General features: G+C 38.8%; 1 protein-coding gene across 1 annotated transcript in view; it reads left to right on the top strand.

Moving 5' to 3' along the window:
- PTPRG (protein tyrosine phosphatase receptor type G) overlaps positions 1–20,087 on the top strand; it is a 3,415,981-nt gene that overhangs the window by 2,125,074 nt on the left and 1,270,820 nt on the right. The gene's annotated exons all lie outside the window — the stretch shown is intronic.

The following is a 20,087-nucleotide window of genomic DNA, read 5'->3' on the forward strand; positions in this document are numbered from 1 at the left end:
TACCTGCTGTTGTAAAACATACACACACTCCAGCGACCATTTCCACACCTGCTGTTGTAAAACGTGTCCAGCCGACGAAGCCTCCCGTCCAGCAGCACAAGTCACAAACAAAGCGCACACACCAGTAATGTATCCAGCAACCGTCATGAATGAAGCCCGTGCAGCCTCCTGTCCAGCAGCATAATCCAAGTCACGAATGATGCCCGCACAGCAGTGAAATCCCTGTGAGAGCTTCACCTCTCAGTCCTCATTGGTTCTGCCTGCAGCTGAAGCAGTCCGGAGCTCCTCTGTTCTGTGTGGTTGTCACCGCACAGATTCCTGGTATCTCACCGCATAGATTCCTGGGTATCTCTTCTTCTGTGTCCGGACTGCTGACCAAGGCAGTCTGAGTGTTTCCAATGTGTCTGCGCATGCGTGGAGGAGTCAGGACTCGTGATTTTTTTTTTGTTTTTGTTTTCTTGTTTCACAGTTTTTTTATTTTGTTTTTTCTAGGTGGGAGGGCTGCAGTCCGGCAGTCCTATAGCACGAGCCGCCCCTAGTAAGCACCATTTTTATGAGATATGTAATGTAAAGCAGACTGTCATTTTTAAAGGAGATATAGCATTTAAACTTGCATTAAAAGAGCAACACACGTGTGATCCAGGTTTAACTTGTGAAAGTGTGAATGTTACTCTAATTATTTGTTAACATTCCAATGATAACTTTTAGATGTGTAAGAATCTATATTTTTATACCTTGTTTATAACATAGCATAACTTTCCTGGGTGCTATTGCTTGTCAAGTATACTATCAGTAGCAAGCATTCAGAATTATGTAATAACTGACAGTGGTTTAGAATGCAATTCACTATGTTTTGCTTGTTATCTAACTTGTATTCTTTGACAATTTGGCATATGACATATCTCTCAGTATGGAATCAAAAAAGCTGGACAAGAATCCATGAAAAATAGGCACAACTGGCCAAAAATCTGCTTGCTAATTAACATAAAATTTGCATATACAATTATGTAACCCCACCCACTCCAATGGAATTGTGGTATACCACCTCTTAAACGCAAATTAAAGAACAGACAAAAATGTTAAACACAAAATAAAAAGAAGAACAATAGTGTTTTATTTATATTGATATTTTCTGATTTCAGTCCTCAAAGATCTGCCAGTGTTATCTGTATACTAACATTCTGCAATTTGTTCTGTGTTTTAGAACCTTAATCTGTCTTTATTATTTCAGGGAAAGAATATGAGCTGAACGAAAAGTGAAAATGTATATGTTTTTAATTTAAAGTAATGTACCAGATACCAATCAAGGTCTTCCAGACTATGACCTAATAGAAAGGGATAAGACTTCCTCAGTGGCACTTAATGTGGGACAGGAAATCATTTGAAAGAATGACCCCTGTAAATTATTTTATTGTATATTTATTTGATTGATTGTAGCATCTTATAGTCTAATACTTGGCTCCTATATCATCCTTTTTGTGTTAGAGCACTTTTTTTCCCAGATTCTATGAGTTTAAAATACTGTTGATACAGAATAATGTATTTAACAGCAATATATTATAATTTGATTAATAGGCTGAGAAATGCAGTCCAATTATTTAGAGTCTTCAAAAACCATAGGTGCATGTTCTTTATCCAGGGCACTCAGCATTCAGATTAGGAATACAAAACATTCATTATAGTGGGATACACCTGACATAACTTCACATCTTGCATGCCATGGAAGTATATTGAAAGGTCAAAATTAATTAGCAATTTCATCTTGCATTTAAACAAGTAAAAATCACACAGTACCACAAGAGACAGCTTACATGAGAGACTTATAAATGTGAAACTTTCTGTATGAGACCTTCTATCATCTCTTTGTTCATGGGTTCAAACATAATCAAAAATCTTAACCCTCTTGTATGACATAAGTGACATTGCATTGGGCAGTTAACAGTCACTGAAGATTTCAGGTGTTCTGTACACCTCTTAAAATATTCACCTTTCCATCATAAATCCTCTTCTTTGGCTAAGCTTTTTTACAGTTTCATTAAAATTATAGCAGAGAGAGAGATGTCAGTTTATTATCTTTTCCAGTAATTACATTGCCTCCCACAAAACTCATTCCAGAATCAAAAGAATATATTTAATTCAAATTTTGAGATCAATTTAGCACAGATGCACTCTCTGTGGATGGCTTTATCTAACCATGCAAGATTAAAACCTTCCTTTTGTTTTATATTTTCTACAGGAATTTCCTCAGATACTGCTTTCCTTATGTAAATCCCCTTCCTTAAAACAGCCTTCCCAAATTTCCACATCTGTCCTTGGCAGCCATGTTGTGCCATAATGCTCACTTTTTTTTCCAAACGTTGTTTGCATGTAGTGTACTCCCCCGTTTGGTCTTCCATCACTGGTTTTTATTTGTCACATACAACATGTTGCATTTTTTATTCAGTATAACTTGAAAGCCACCTCCCTTGTCAGTCTGCCGAGTTTCTTTCCATTCTCATAATGCTGGTCCTCTCGTCTCCCCTGCATTTCCCCAATGCTGCTTTCATCCATGCTCATTTTCTTTACTGTCTCTTTTGTTATGGTTGACACAAACATATTGAGGATAATGGACCCTGGGCTTTACCCCCTGAATGAAGTAGTTGATTATCACTATGGACTAATCTAACTTCTAGTCTCTATAGCCTTCCTTTTGCTCACTCTTTCTCCAATCTAACCATTTTTTACTACTCCCAAATGCCTTTAACTTGCTGTGTAAAAGTCAAAGGCTAGAGTGACTTCACTGTATATTACTTTGAAGTACTTGCCCTTACTTAGTTCTTGTTGTTGAACTAAAACAGGTATTTCTGACAAAATCTTCAGGCTGCTGATTTGTATCTTTATGTTTAAATGTATTAAACTGTTTAGCTGCCAGTGATTTGCCAGAAAACTACATTTTTTTAAGAAACTGACACATGTACCTCTCAATCTCTTACAGTGAGAAGTCTGGACAAAACCACAAATAATGGGGGGAGAAAACAAAGGCACAAACATAGTGGCACTTTAAGTATTGCTCTTCCAAACTGAGAATGTTGACAGAATAACAGATTTTGCATAGCATGAATTTTCTGAAGAATGAAGTCTGAAAAACAAATGTTATGCCTGCTTGTGGTGCCTGCCATTATTTTCTGACTTCAGTCCTCAAAAGAGCTGCCAGTGATTTGCCAGAAAACTACAACTTTAGGAGAAATGGACCAGAAATATGGGTCATAATAAATCTGGACATTCTGTAAAAATATAGTAGTTTTTTTTTTTTTTACCTGGAGGAGTCAGTCCGAGCAAGTCAAGCCAGTGAGCCACCCAAGATAAATTTTCTCACTCTCCACTTGTGCTACCTCTGACCTGTCCTGATCCTGGGTCTGCGATTCCTGGAAGTGGGAGTGTGCAAGACACTGGGCTGGGTGGACTAGTCCGGACTCTGCTCGAGTGCTGCAAGTTGTGCTGCTTCTTTAACTTAAATATCAAAACAGCTTGAGGGTCGTCCTCCACTCTGTTCATTCGCTGGGCTTTGTGTGCTGCTGCCTGCTGCTGCAAGTTGTGCTGCTTCGTTAACTTAAATATCAAAACAGCTTGAGGGTCGTCCTCCACTCCGTTCTCTGGGCTGTGTGTGCTGCTGCTAGTTTAAACTTTAAATGCAATTCTATTTCCACCACTGTTGTTCACTCACGTACATAGTAGAAACTAGAAAGCTAGAGACCTACTCCTTGAGCCCTCAGCCAAATTTCGACAGGCTGGCAGTCTGCTTCACAATGCTGATGTCATCGTGCACGCCCTGGCATGTGATGACAACAGCAACATCTTTGACCAAAAAAAAATATCAAAAAAATCCAGGAAATTCGGGAATTGAAGGGGCCACTGGGGAATTCATGGCACCCCATTATTTTGCCCTCAAAACTAGGAAATGCCGAGGAATTCAGTACAGTTGTGAGGTATGGCATATGATTAAAAATATTATGATTATTTACTTTTTGACAGGAAGAAGTAAACTGGACAGTTCTTAGAATATTCAGAACTCACGTAGCATTACAAAAGTGCTCATGGCTCGAAGTTCTTTCAAGCTGGTTTTCATGATAAGGGCTTGAAAGAGAACAGTCCTTCAGTTGCAATTCACACAAAATGCTTACAAATGAATTCAAGCCACCTCCACACCACATATCAATCCCTCAAATCCCTCCAAACCACTAAAAAAAAAATCTCAAAGTATCCCAACCACTAAAAATAAATGGAACCCATTTAATAACTCAGCAAGCACTATTGGTATAAGATGCTTCATATAAAGCGCAGACTGTCATTTTTTAAATGCATATAAACTTCCACTAAAAGAATGACAGTTGTGTGTGATCCAGGTTTAACTTGTAAAAGTGTGTGTGGTACTGTAACTATTTGATATCATTCCAATAATAATTTTTATATATGTAAAAAACTATACTTTTTATACATTTGTAAAATAGCATGCCTTTCCTGGGTGCTATTGCATGTCAAGAATACTATCAGTAGCACACTACTGGACCATTTTAAGAACCCAGAATGCGAATTAGCATGCCTCTGTAGTGTCATTTCTTGCATCTTGTATTATATTTAATCGTACATTACACAACTATCCCAAGATATCAGAAAGTGTGCCACCTAACATAAGTTTCATCATTATAATGATAAACATTTAATAAGATGAATAGTTTAACCTTTTAAACTTGAAGTGAAAATAAGTGGCTTTAATTTCATATATAGCTAAAAGAATCAAACTCTAACATTTTTAAAAAAGGAACTAGTAACCAGTTGAAGTAGGGAAAGAAAGAAGTGATTTACCTTATAAAAGGTAATGTGCAGCACCTGTGCGTAAGTATTCAACCACTTATTTAAATTAAGAAGAATTCATAACCATGAAATACTTTGATTTTCATTTGTCCTTCAGTTTTTTGTTGTGTTTCTTTTATTAACCAGCCATCTCTTGTTGCATTTCTCTTCAAAGAAGTTGATAGATTCCAGTCATGTTTATTTTTCTGTATAAAGTCCATTGGATCTTCCAAGGTGTTAGAAATCTTCTTTCCTTCCGGAAGGCAAATCCTTATTTTTGCTGGAAACAAGATTTGTGCTTTAATATTGTTTTTCTTTAAGCTTTTAACAAGTGGCAGACATGCTTTTCTGTTGGACATCACTAATGCAGAATAGTCATTGGCAAATCTTCTAGTATTTCCTTTAACTGGGTAATTAGTCCATCCAGCTTTTAAAACTAAATTTAATTTTAATTTTTAAGGCCAACTTTGACGTGGTATCTCATACTAACCTACTAAATACCTTTGCTAACCTTCATTTCTCAAACTCCACACTTGTATGGTTCCAGGATTACCTCACAGGATGGCAACAAGCAGTCTCTTGGCAACAAACTTTATCTCCCCTATTACCAGTCACTCTAGGAGTGTCTCAAGGTTCTATCTGAGGCCCACTTCTGTTTTCTGTATTTACTAACAAACTCCATCTAGCAACCACTCATGCATCACTCATCCAATATGCAGACGACTCCACAGTCATCTGCTCTGCACCCTCTGTGTTGGATCTTCAAACTGTAACTCAAAGCCTTTCATGACATAGAATCCTGGCTCACAAATGCTAACCTAATCCCAAACCCTAAAAAAAAAAAACTTATGGTATTCCCCCCTAATAAAACTTCTCCCCCCTAACACCTTCTTTATCTCCTCTATTAACAATACCATCATCACCCCATCACCACACACTAAACTGTTAGGAATTGAAATTGACGGCAAATTTAAATTTAATATTCATATTTCACAGACAGTGAAAAAGTTACATAAAAAGCTACGTACTTTATACAGGAATAATCACTATTTTACCAAATATACCAAAATTGCTATTGCACACACACATTTAATAGCCACCTTGTTATACGCAGCCCCCATTCTCACTAATCTCAAGAAATCTGAGCTACATTAACTAGAATCCTGCTATAATAAAATTGCAAGATATGACACAAATTCACCAACTAGATCACACCACTGCCTCATACTCAAGCAACTCAACTGGCTACAACTCCCCCATCTCCTACACTATACACAATTGACAATGGCCCAAAACTCCGCTCAGAACCAGACAAAATACCATCCTTACAAACCCTTCTTCACCCTCTGTTACCAATAGATCACTACGTTCCTCCAACAAGCAACAAGTAAAAAACCTATGTATATAGAAACCGAGCAGGTGATTACCTATTTGCTAATAACATAGGTAAAATTTGGAATGAACTGCCAGTTAACATTACCTCCATTACATCCTTACCTCTATTCATAACTACCCTAAAACAACACTTCCTTACCAAATCACTCTGCTCATGTTCCACCATCAGTTGACAGACAGCATCTCATTCTCTGCTGTCTCCTCTACTAATCTTCCTAGCTAATAAAAGAAACCGTAACTATATCTTTTGACATCATAATATATCCAGCCTTCTAATAACCTACTTTTATTCATCATTGTCTAAATGCTACACTTACCTTGTGATCTTACCAGTGTACTGCAATCTTTTCACCTTCACCTTCTTACTATCTATATCTTCTCATCCCTGCATAAATTATTCTAATGTACTATTGGATTGTATAACTCTTGTGAGCATAGCACACTGAGTACCAATGTACTACAAACTGTTTTCGCGTCCTTTACTGATGTATATAACTCGCATTTAAATTATGTAATGCAAATGCTGTCAGTTGTACTTTGTCTTGTCTCCATATTTGGATGTTATTCATATTTGTATGTATATGTACTAACTGGAGCTTTTCTCCCCAAGCCTCCGCTGAAAAATGACGTGTGTCCAGTCAGACATTCCCGGTAAAGAAATGTAAAAATAAATAAATAAATCCTTATCTTGATTTGAGAAAATTCTTACGATCACTGACCTTGGTGAATGTGTTTTTTTTTTTTTTTTTTTTTTAAAGATGAGTTAGAAAGTGATTTGTGCGCCCTTTTAATGGCAAAGGTAAAAGCTTCAGGCAGGTTCAAAGTTTTAGGCGGCCAGGTATTAAGGAATTGAATCCTACTGTGTCTCCCTCTTCTTTTTCAGGAATCCTATAAATCCTGGTGTTATTCCTTTGAGCTCTGTTCTCTAAGTCTTCTATTTTATCTTGGAAAGCATTGCTTTGTTTCAGAAGAAATTCAGTGTTGATCTCATTTTCAAATAATCTTCCATCAAAATCAGACATTGCCTCTTCTATACTCCAGATTTGTGATGATTGTTGTTTGAAATTCATTCAGCACTTCGAATTGTTTTTTTTTTACATTCCTCTTTAAAATTGTCCATTTTGCTTCCTGATTTATCTATCTTTACAGAAAACTCACTGATGTTATTTAGGATAGCCTATATGCCTTTTTTCATAGTACTGTCTTGTACACTGGGGTTAGAATGGCTCATTCTGAGACAATTAGTTCTTTCTAGTTTTCTTGACAGGAGAAAGCAATTAAGAGTTTCAAACATGTTATTTTTTGTAGTAAACCTTTCAGCAGATGTTCAAATATAAATCCATTAAGTTTTGAAATGTTCTATTTGTGTTTTTTAGTAAAAATCCTGTCAGACTAGAGGCCACTGTGGTGCAGCGGTTAGCATTGTCACCTCACAGCAAGAGGTTCTCCAGTTCGATTGTCGGCTTGAGCGCCTTCTGTGTGGAGTATGCATGTCCTCCCCACAGTTGAGTAACATTAAAGACATGTAGGTAGGTGTGTGCGTGAATGGGTGTGCCTTCGTTGAAGGTTGGGCATCGGGCTGGCACCTTGGCACCATAAAAATCTATTGCCAGTCATAAGCGGACCAGTGTTCCGCTGTGGCGACCCCTAACTGGGAAAAGCCGAAAGACATTACAGTAGAAATCCTGTCTGTGATGTTAAACTGAAGCAGAGCTCAAAAACAGTGCTGCTAACTGCTCACCATCTTGGTCACGCCCCTCCAGAATCTGCAATTCTTGTTCTCTAGCTCACAAGTAAGCAGCAATGCTGGAGAAGATAAATGTTACAGAGAAATAACGGACTACTAAGGGGTGGGGATAAGATCAGACCAAGCAAACAGAAGATTTCACATGCTTGGAAAGTTCCTTACTTCCCTATAAAGGCTACCCTGGTTTGAAGAATATGGCAACAGTAGTGTTTAAAAGCTACAAAAGAGATATTTTGTTGTCCAGGTTTTTTTTTTTAACACCTCTTCATTAGAAGAGAGAAGATGTTTCTTAACATGTAAGATCTTAACTGGAAGAAATGAAAAAGGTTTTTGTCTTGCTCTTGTACTAATATCTTTTCTGTATAATTGGTGGGAAAATTACAGAAATGTCCTGACACTTTTTTTTTTTTTTTTGGTAAAGATTGATGATTTTTCATGTAGAAAGTTGCTAGAACAAGACTATTTGTGCTAATATACATTTTCTGAAGAATAAGTAGCCTGTAGCAGCCATGTCTGACATTATATAATTAATGATCATGTAATTGAATCTTGTGTTATGCTTTTAAGTCTTTAATGCATTAGGTAGTAGCATAAACCACTTAGAGTTCCATAAACACCCCCCCCCCCAGTTCTACAGTATTCCAACATTTCACTTGATAAATTATAGTACTTCAGTGCAAATTCTACACACATTCACAATATTGAGGACTAATCTGTATCTGTCATAATAGGTGGGCAGAAACAAGGTAGAGTAATCCTCAAAAGGGGTCGTTTAAATAGAAGAAAAATGAGAGTGCGAGATAACAGATTGCAAAACTTTTAGTAACATTTTGTAATAGCCTTCTAAGAGACTGAAGATTGGGTTATGATTGTATTAAGCCTCAACTAAATTGTTACATTCCTACTGCATGCAAATAGGACACATCTGTTGTTTTTAAACTGTTAGCAAACATTTTTTTTCTTGCATTACAATTTAAACTCCCTTGGTCTGCTGCTATGCCTTTTAGCAGAACAGCCTTATAAACAGTTGTGTTCTGAGTAATTTTTCCTCCAAATGTGAAATGAGAGAGACTTGTTTGTAAAGTGTAATTTTTTAATCTACTGATTTTCACAATGATGTCTGAGTGAAATATTGTTATGAGATAAAATGATTTACCTGTGGCTGATGCCCGTGTGTTTTTGCTTAAGCTTTCTGCATGATCAGTCAGCCAATCAGATTTGTTATTTTCCATTTGCCATTTTCTAGTTAAAATGGAATGCCAAAGTAGAGGTTGATATTGAAGTCACTGTAAAAAAAAAATAATTCTGGTTTAGTTATTTTTCAGCATTAGTATTTTGTGTATCTTGGGCGGCCACGGTGGTTAGCGTTGCCGCCTCACAGCAAGAGGTTCTCCGGTTCAATTCTCAGCTAGGGTGCCTTATGTGCGGAGTCTGCATGTCCTCCCTGTGGTCGCTTGGGTTTCCTCCGGGTGCTCCGGTTACCTCTCACATCCCAAAGACATGCAGTAGGTGGATTGGACACTCTAAATTGGCCCTAGATGTGAGTGTGTGCATGTGTGTGTGTGCCTTCTGTGGAAGGTTGGGTGCCGGTCTGGCAACTCGACACCGTAAAACTCCACTGCCAATCATGAGCGGGCAGATGATCCACTGTGGCGACCCCTAACCGGGAAAAAGCCGAAAGAAGAAGAAGAGTATTTTGTGTCCCTTCGATATTATTTATTTTATTTTATTTAGATATGGTGGTTGTGTATGAATTTTGTTTTGTAGTGCTTCAGCATTTGCATTTATATTCAGGTTTGTTTGGCTGGGTTGTCAGTACACACAGAATTACTATTGTCCTCTAAATAAAAATACCCATAGGTTTATACTTCATTTTTATGTCTTTCCTTATTGATACAGTATAATGTTTTAATATATTGTAGTATGTAAACAGGCCGGCCTTTGATCAACTGGTGCCCTAGGCGAAAAGGCTGCACAGTGCCCCCCCCCCCCTCACTACTTTGTGCCGCCGTCCTGGTCTACCTACACCATCCAGATTACATTTTTCTTCCTTTTTCACAGTTTGTCTTACTCTTCAGTTTTTCCTGTATTCGTTCAACATATTTTAAATAAGCCATTTCTTTACTACAAAAAAAAAACTAAATAGTGGAAAAGAGCCCCTGCTACAGTAGCACCCTAGGCGACCACCTAGTTGCCCTATGCCTAAGGCTGGCTATGCATATAAGTAGTGGTTATTGCTCCGAACATATTTTTGGAAAGTTTTTCCACAGTACTGGAAATGCTCAGATGGCTTCAATGGGTACACTGTCATATACTAGCTGTGCTGTTTAGCTGTTTGCAGCTGAGTACAGGCTTCTACCAAAAGTAAAAAGGGTTCAAATGCCAACTTGTGTTGCTGAAGATGTCATTTATGTCTTATCTGAACCAATAAAGCTTTCACAAGAATTGTATCAATGCTTTACCCTTCATTGCTTTGAAGTGATTCTGTTTTACAGAAATGTATTTATCCATTTCATTGTACATTCTGAGAACCTGAACATTGAATAAGAAAGAGAAGATGCATTTCAGCTAAATTATCCATAATGAAAGTGTAATATAACACAGCATTGCTTTGAAGCATGTGTATGTCTGAACATGCTGTGCTGTATATAAATTACTGCTTAATAAAAAGATAGGATCTTTCCCCAAAGACATGGGTAGCAGTAATTTAATTGCTTGACTTTCTGTCTGAACATACACTTGCATTCAAACTAACTATAAACATTCAAGTGGCACACAGCAATGTAATCAGGAAATCTAATAGCAACAGAAACTCATGAGAGTATTGCTTTCTCCTACTCACTGTATTCAAAGATAATTACCTAGCGAGGCCCCCTTCAGTGATGTATTTTACTACAGTTGTCCGATTGCTGTTCATCACTGGTACACCATTTCATTATTTTCTGTATTATAAAAGCAAGACACAGTATTTGAAGGTTTTATAACAGATTTACTTTAAACATCATTTCTCTTGGGAATATTACTTCTTCTGTTCCACAGACTCACAACAACAGAAAAATCAATTGCTACATTATTAAAAATCCAAAATGGAAAATGTGTTTGCTTAACTGTTGCGTTTAATCTGCTGATGTGTGTATTTTGATAAAAACTCTGTTGAAATAACAGTCTGTGAATGCCTCTCATGCAAAATATTAATCAATTATAAAATATATCTGTCTTTTTTTGTAAAAGTTATTAAAATGCAGTAGTGTTTTGTAGCAGATTATTTTATGTTAATGTACATAAACAATGTCAACTACACAGAATATGTATTACTTGGATTTAGTCCTAAATCTGTATGGTTGAACACATTGATGGTTTTGGAGCTTGACTATAATCTTGGAGCTACTTTTGGATTTCATGAGACTGTTTTAGCAATGCAGAGTTAAAAAAAAAAAAAAAACAGATGCTGTTTCATCTGAGTGTATATTTAAATTTGGGAAGACAAAATGGCTTGCATTATAATACCTGTTTGTAGTGTTCGTCAGCTCTCATGACGTTAATCACTGCCACTAAGAAACCTGCATTTAAATGGTTGGTGCCGACATTGTTAAAGTGGTTCCTTGGTCCAACAGATACTGATCTGTGGTTTGTGCTGCTGTCTGAGAAGGCCCAGTTCTTACCAAAGTTGGATTAAAAGGTGTAAATCAAAGAAAGGCTTTACATTATTGCAGTAAAGCACAGGAATGCAGAGGTGAGTTTTCTAGGTTAATCTTCCAGTCTGTTGCATTAGTTAGGAAAGCTACAATGTACCAAATGAAGCAGAAAATGTGTAATGTTATCAGAAGTATTACAAAAGGGGATAACCGAATGATTTGATGTAGATTTCATTGCAGGCAAAGATATGTTGAAAATCATTAATAACTGTTGACTTCAGGGATAATCCTCTGCTTGGAAAAAACTGTCAGAATTACAAACAGCAAGATTATTGTGTTTTTAAAAAGTTTGCAATTATCGCAACCACAGCTTCTGTTCTTAGCCTTTTTATTCAGGACTTTGAGATTAATAGAACAATTGGATTACTCTGGAATGTAAGGGGCACATAACTTATCTTTCTAGATTTATTCAGAGCAGACACAGTAGAAAGGATTTTGATTACTAGCCTTCTGTCAGCAGGTCCTTGAAAGGGGAATTCAGTTATCTCTCTCATTCCCTTGCAAAGGTAAAGTGTCTTAAATAGAGAAATAAAAGTGCTCGCTTTGAATTGAATCACATTTTGGAGTGTCTGAAAGCATTTGACTGCACAATAACTGGTACTGTTATCTTGGGATAAACTTACCGATTTCACTGCCTTTTATAACTGTAGCATTTGCTTGGTGTATTGTTTTCTCACTTTAAAAATATTTTTTTAACTATGCTTTTCTGATGATTTTGAAATGTGATGTAAAATGCTACTAAATGGCCTGCTTTGTATAATCCATTTGTAAAACTTTTGTTTATGCTGTCCAGCACAACAAATAATTTCATACAGAAATTGTTTATGAAAAGTGCCAATAACTAGATGGCAGTGATAGTATAGAAAACAAATCCACATTTGTCTGCAACAAACGTGGCTAGATTACGATGCTGATTAGCACCTGTGATCCAGCTCAGAAGAACGTTTCCACCAAAAGCATTTTGAATGAAAACACCTGAATAGACTAGATATTACCCATGGAAACCATGTGGAAATTGTACTGATTAAAAAGCGAGACAAATGAAAAACAATATTTTTCCATTAGTATTAGTTATTGAGAAATGCCAGCAGTTGCTTTATGGTAGCGGTTTCCATAAATTTACATGTTTTTTTCAAGTGTTTTTGGCACTGAGATAATTAATGATAGGAACTATGTTTCATGCGTTGCATAACATCTCTTCAATGAATCAGAAGAAATCGCTGGTATGTATTTATTACTCTAATTCAAATAGGTAAGAAAGGACTGAAGGGCCCAGCTACTCCCAGTCATCCTTCCTGAAAGATAATAAGGAACATTCTTAAAATCATATTGTGGTACATGAGAAATGTTTTACAGGCAGTTCTAACCAGTGGACTTCCACGCTAGAGATTTAGGGGCTTCGTATTGAGATGTTGAGACCATAACTCTAAGCCTCAAAGTGCTGAAAAAAAAAAGACAGAAAACACAAGCGCACAGTGAATATCAAATAGTGCTTTTCTCCTTTAAAGCCTTTTCTCAGGGGTAAACCCCTCAATGTGGAGGGCAAGCTGTCCACCCTTGTCAAACTTGTTGACCATACCTCAGAGAAGAGGGAATATTGTGATGAACAGCAGTCTCAGAGTTACTATATGCAGGTCCACATTTCTGGTAATTCAGTATCACTAATCCAGAACTTGCTGTGACAAATCGTGGCATTTTATATGTTTACCGAATTAGTCGTTTTGTGAAGAGAGAGGATTCCTGACTCTGACTTATAGGCGTTAGCAGAAGGCTTAACATTTCGGACCAGGTGTTCTGAGTATTGTCACGGAGTATGATGCACCAGCCTGTATGGGTTTTTTAAGTCTTGTATACAACAGCCTTGCTGGATAAGATTACTCCATAAGACTTCATTTATCATATAAAAATGAGGACTGTGTTACTGTGGGATAGCAGTATGGACTGGTAACTTAAGTTTTGCTTGGCTTAATTTGCCCTGATCTGCATTCACTCAAAGCTAGAGTATATTGCAGTGCTTTCCTAGAGCCCATCTTTTTTTTTTCCTTTGCGTAAGAAGACTTTGCACATGTACAGACTTGATGCATGTAGATGACTTAATTTTAATGAAAGGAGTAAAATGATCCAAGCTGGTCCAGAAGAGCTTGAAAGATTACTTTAAATGTAGGGTATGTGCTTGGTGTTGCAATAATAGTACAATGTGTAGCGCAAGAAAAACACATATTTTGCTTGGAATAGAGTAGAACTTGCAAGTGAGGCCTTTAACACCTGTTGGAAACACCAGAAAAGTAGGGTCATAACTACCAGTATTATGGAGTATGTCTAAACCACAATCTATCCTTCTAGCAACATTTTCAGCCTCTATTTGCCTACTGTGCAACTCTGAGCAAATCAGTTAACCAGACAGTGCTTTTGTGTCCAGTGGGTTTTCCTGACTTAAAGTAAATAAAACATTCTGTGTAGACAGTTGATAAGGTACTGAAGCAGTTAGTAGTTATTTAGCAACAAAATTACTAATTCCCCCTTCTCATGCCCACCAGCTGACCACAAGCTGTTGAGATGTGCTCTATTCAATCCTTAGGTTAGCACCTCTGTACTATACCCCCACACCACCAAATTGGGACTACCTACTTAGTATAGGAGTGCAGATTGGGAAAGCCACTGGGGTTAATTGTTAACCCCATTGGCAACACCTGTCCTCCAAATTTCCCTGAACCAAATCTGTTATTACTCCAGCTGCCTCCAGGAAGCAGCACAACCTATGCTGGCATGACAAATATGTATTTAACCCAAAACAGTGGCGACACTACATGCTTCTTGCCTGTACAGATTTTTACCTCATATTTTTGGTATGTTTCTCATAAATTGTGGTTTTCTGGTAAAACATTGAGGGTTGAAGTCAGAAAATAATGACAGATATTTGAGTTCCAGACTTTATACCCTTCAGAAATGTCATGCTAATGCAAAGCTTGTTATTCTATCAACTTTCTAAGTAACAGCAATATTTAAAACGTGCCCCTATTTTTTGGCCTTTGTTCCTCCATTATTTATTGTTTTGTCCAGATTTCTTGCTCTAAGAGGGTGAGAGGTATGTGACACTATGATGCTAACTTGTTTAACTTTCAAACAGGTACATGTTATAAATTGTCCACTCTGTACCCATCAGTTGCACATTGCAACTTATGAAAGAAAAGGCTCTGCTGTTAGTCACAGAAACTACAAGGCAGCTGGGCTCTGTGGCCATTTATGCCCTGCCAGCACCCCCTTTAGACCTTGCCACCTTTTCCAAGGAGCAACAGGCCAGTCATACCAGAGGTAAATTTGCAGATACTCTCCCAGTTTTCTTGGTTCCTTTTTGAATGAACGTAGTGTGCCATATTGTTTAATTTGGAGTGAAAGTTTGTCCCAGAGAAAGTGGTAAATGTCTCATGGCAAATCTCTGTCATCACCATGTTTTGTTTACTTGATGAAGCAGATGTAGATCCTTGGTCCTACTGTTAGTGAGACTGTTTGATTTGTGGAGATGTAAGAGGTCTTGGGACTGTTGCATCCCTAATGGCCTTAAAGGCAAGGCAGAGATCACCCCTAAGGAGTCTTTAGGACATTGGATAAAGGGACGGTGCTTCCAAACTCTGCTGGTGACTCTTGTCTTTTAAGCCTGTAATCTTTTTAGGTACCTTTGGTATCTTTCCAGCTACTTGATATACCTAGTAAGGCACATCCCAAAAAGGGCATTGTATTCCATAGAAACTGACCAACCCCCTTCACTGGAAGAGTACACTGGGCTCATATCCAAGCAGGGTCATACCCTAATTGAGGAGCTTACTAGTGCTGCCCACATCAGGGCTGAGGCTGGTCCACAGTGAGAGTCCTGTGGCCTATTTCTTCCGTGGGAGGGACAATTCAGCCCCCTTCTTCCATGAGAAATGAGAGTTAGGCTGTAAGGTGCAGGTCAGCCTTGAATGAATAGACCTTCATCTATACCCTAAAGCTTCTATCCCTCATGATAGCTCTGCAGAACTCCATTTTGAGCATGTTTTTAAATACAGACTACTTCAGCAGATGCTATGCTCAGCAGACCCTTTGCTGCAGGTGCAACACATATTGTTCCCTCTAGGTGCCTCCCCGGTGGCAAGGCAGAGCTACTTCCCTTCCCCCATGATGGGTAAGCCAGCAGTGCATTTCTGTCATCCATGTCAGTGATTGAACTTGGGTCATACTTAGGCCTTCATCCCTTTCTTACGTGGGGGAAAGAGCCTACCAAGCCTTTTAGAAAATAAATCAGAAGACTTCTTATCTGCAGGCAGTTGAATTTTGGACTCTAAGGAATGGCTGAGTCCTACTTGAGATCTTAAACAAATGAACATTCTGTAGTGATATGAGCTGTGTCCTCGTTCTTATCGTAATTGAGACTTAAAATGTTGGTATAATCACTGTTGAGAAAATGGGGTCAGTCACTGACATGACCTGTACTTTACTTGTAGGTCACTTGCATCTTTAAAATGGTAACAAGTGAAGAGAAGCTGAGAAGTTTTATTTGATATGTGGAGTCTGCATAAATGGGTAAAGAGAAGCACAGACGTTTTGTGCAGTTTGGGGAGTCTGCATAACGAATGGAGAGAGATATTTTTTTTCAGTTTGTAGAGTCTGCATAAATGGTGAAAAGTTGGGAAATATGGCATTCATGTATTTTTTTACATGGATAGTGTACCCAGTAGTTCAGCAGGTAATAAATGGTCCTGAGCAGGCATGAGTTGGTAATACCCCTGCAAGCATGGAAATGCAAGTTCCTCCACCTTTGTGCAGTTAACCCTGCTGGCTGGTATGTGGGACTTGGTCCTTGCTCAGATTGATCTGTACAAGTGTAAAAACATTACTGCAGATGCTTTAAAAGGACTGCAAATGCAACTGTCTGGGTGAAGGTAAGTAAGAAAGACAGAATAAACACATAAACTGCATAAATCTTTGTTTGGGTTAGCTCTGTGTCTTAGAGGGGTATAACCCTGACTACAGAGCAGGTGACCCATGTTCATTTAGCAACTTAGGTGCCTCTTGGAGCTGGCTGGGGTGGGTGGGGAAGAGTAACTGCTCTCAGCAGCTTATTCATCCTGGGGAAGGGTTGCATCTTGGCTCTTTTACGTAGGGGCCACTTGGAGGGGAGCATTAGGTGTTACCCAGTGGAGACTCAGCCAACCAAGCTTACACAGTCACAGTGCTTAAAACCAGTAGGCTGAAGAGAATCTGGCATGTGAAATCCTTGTCCCCTCAGACTGCAGTAACAGGCTCATCAGAACCTCTGAAGGGGAGAAGGTAGGTTGCATCCCAGGACTAGCAAGCTAGGCCTCTCTCTACCATCCAGCTCTTACTGGGAAACACAGAGCTAATCAGGACTTCTGGGTAGTAACAAACTTTCGCCAAACCTGGGAGTACCCAGCTCCCATGATGCTGGAACAGATGGGCTCATTGGGTGTCAAGATACCGGAATAGAAAAAAAATTATTTGGAGGAAAAATTAAATAGCCCAAAATTTAATATATATATATTTGTGTCTTAACTATACGTTATTTACTTATGATAGAAGTCAACCATTCAAAAATGATGAAACCCAAGTATTTTTAGAGCCATTATCCCATTTAAATTTGAATTGTGCTGTTATTGCCTGTGATGGGTCATGAATGCTAGTCTTGTCCACATTCATCTTGTATCCTGATAGTGCTTTGAATCGAAGAGTAGCTGAAACAGTCTACCTGCATCTTTGCAAAAGATGGTGATTAAAATGAGTATTATCTGTTTAAAAAAAAAAAAATAGTTTAGCGTCACCAAAGCAATTCAGGCTTCATCTAGAGTACCTTGATGAATTTGTTGTGCCAAAGGTTTCAACAAGAGAACAAAAAAAGAGGGTAATTTTGTGCTGTGCCCATCAAGAGAGATTAGTAGATGGGTGATAAGCATCCATTCACGTTAACCTACCTAGTTCAAGTGTGTTGTGACAGGTCATCTTGAATTGGAAAAACACACATTTAGGACCACACTGAAAGCCAAAAGACACCAGTAAAGATTCTTTTGGCTTTCAGCTTGGTCCTATGTGTGTGTTTTTCTCATCTTGAATTGGGGCAAATGTAAATTTGTACATCTCTGAACAAAAAAGACTATTTGGCCTGATTGCTTGTTTAGTTTTTAGCTGCAGAAAAGAAGTCCAAAGGGTGTTATTAGAGGCTGTGTCGAAAGAAAAGTGTCTTTTCAACATTGCAACACTGGTCATTCAGAATCAAGGTAGGTATAAGTAAGCCTAGTCCAGTGGCCACTGTTGATGGAAAGATCTGATATGGTCACTGTTAAGGACAGGTTTAAAATGGTATGGTACCAGAAGAACTAGGTGCCTGGTAAGTTAAAATGACACGAGCTACCATTTGCAATGTAGACAAATTTATTCATCATTACTGATTTCATGGTGTACAGCAAAGTGGGTTAGAATGTGGCTGGGGAATTCTTAGTATCACAAGAGAAAGAATGTCCAAATTCTGTTAACATCACTCTGCAAAAGAACTTTGCCATCTGCATCTCCTCCTTAGAAATAGGATAGTTCTCAAAGTCAGTGTGCTAAACAGTCACAGCCCTTAAGGCCAAACACAATGCCAGACACACTTGTTATAGGTGACTCCATAGTCAGACACACTGACGTCCCACTCACCAGACTGAACAAGGAAAAGATCACAGTAAGCTGCCTGTCAGGCGCTAGAATCCGCCACATAACACAAGCACTCAGGTCACTCCACAGCAAGTACAAGTATGACTCAGTCATTGTCCATGCCGGTGTGAACGACCTGAGACGTACCTCCCTGGACTACATGAAAAGAGACATAGAGGAGCTCTCAGATTATGTAGCCCAGGCCGGTATGACCCTGACCCTGAGCAGTATCCTACCCTCACCAAGAATGATGCCACAATACAGAGACAAAATGATCAGCTTTAATAACTGGCTTAATTACTGGTGTCATTCTAACCGGATCCAATGTCTGTCTGCCTGGGATGACATGCTTGTCAAGCCACGCTTGCTTCGCAAGGGCTTGCACCTGTCACCCCTGGGCTTCCGGATATTGGCAAAGGCTCTTGCCACCCCCATAGTGCCTTTTTAGGCAAGGCTCAAATGATAAACCTACCGCCCTAGAAAACAAAAATGGAGAAAAACTAAGGGTAATACTGCTCAATGCCAGAAGTCTAAACCTCAAGATGCACGCCTCAGCCCTCCTCAGTATGGAGAACATTGATGTCTGTGCTGTGTCTGAAACCTGGTTCAAGGCTCCTGAGAGCACCCCAGCACTATCAGGTTATACCTCATGTCATGCGTTCCAGCCCCAAAATCCGGACTGAACCACAAAAGGAGGGGGAGTATCCATATTCATAAAGGATACCCACACCTCCAGGTTAGTGGCAAAGCACGAAGCATTGGAGACCATCCAGGTGCAATTAACCATAGGTAAAACTGCCCTACAGTTTGTAACATGCTACAGACCACCTCCTCAAACTCAGGAAACCCACACAGCCTTCCTGAAGACACTGGAGAGTATGAATGTCTCTCCAAACACCATCATATTGGGTGACTTCAACTACCCAAACATAGACTGGGAACATTACTCAAGCCCCAACACCCTAGCCCAAAGGTTCCTTGAGTTCATAAACTCAAATGCTATGGAACAACTAGTCACCATTCCCACAAGAGGAGAAAATATACTAGACCTGATCATCACAAACATGGGGACAAAATGCTCCACACCAGAAGTATATCCCTCATTGGTGAGATCAGACCATAAATTAATCTCACTGGAGATCCACATCCCGCCCCACCCCCAGCAAAAGACCACAGTGAAGAACTTCTCAAAAGCAAACTTCACACTTCTTAAGACTGGAGTGGTATCCTTCAAGGCCCCGAGCCAGTGGAAACCACAACCCACGCTGCTGAAACCCTTACAAATGCCTTCTACGAGCACCTCCAGGAATGTATGGATCAAGCAATCCCTAATAAAATCAAGACCCTTTCCACCAAAGGCAGGCGCCCGGTCTGGTGGACCCCAGCCATAAACAAACTCTACAACAAGAGGAGAAAGCTACTACATGACAGAGCAAAATCCCTAAAAGGGAAGGCATCTCTGATCAATACTAGCAAAAACTACGATCACTCATAAAATCATCCAAGGCCAACTTTGAGAGAAAAATCGCTAATGACACAAAAGACAATCATAAAGCCTTCTTTAGCTATGTTAGAAACCTGGGTGGAAACTCCCAGATATGCTCAGAATTAGTCCAAAATGATAAAAAAATCACCGAACCCACAGACATTGCCAACATACTGGCAGACAGGTTCAGTGCAAATTTCTCCCCAAAAGGAGAAATATCTATCCCACCAGAGTCTAGCCTCCCAAACAT

This window comes from Protopterus annectens, chromosome 7.part0 (genome assembly GCF_019279795.1).
Source record: "Protopterus annectens isolate FY-2018-M chromosome 7.part0, PAN1.0, whole genome shotgun sequence".
Classification (NCBI taxonomy): domain Eukaryota; kingdom Metazoa; phylum Chordata; order Ceratodontiformes; family Protopteridae; genus Protopterus; species Protopterus annectens.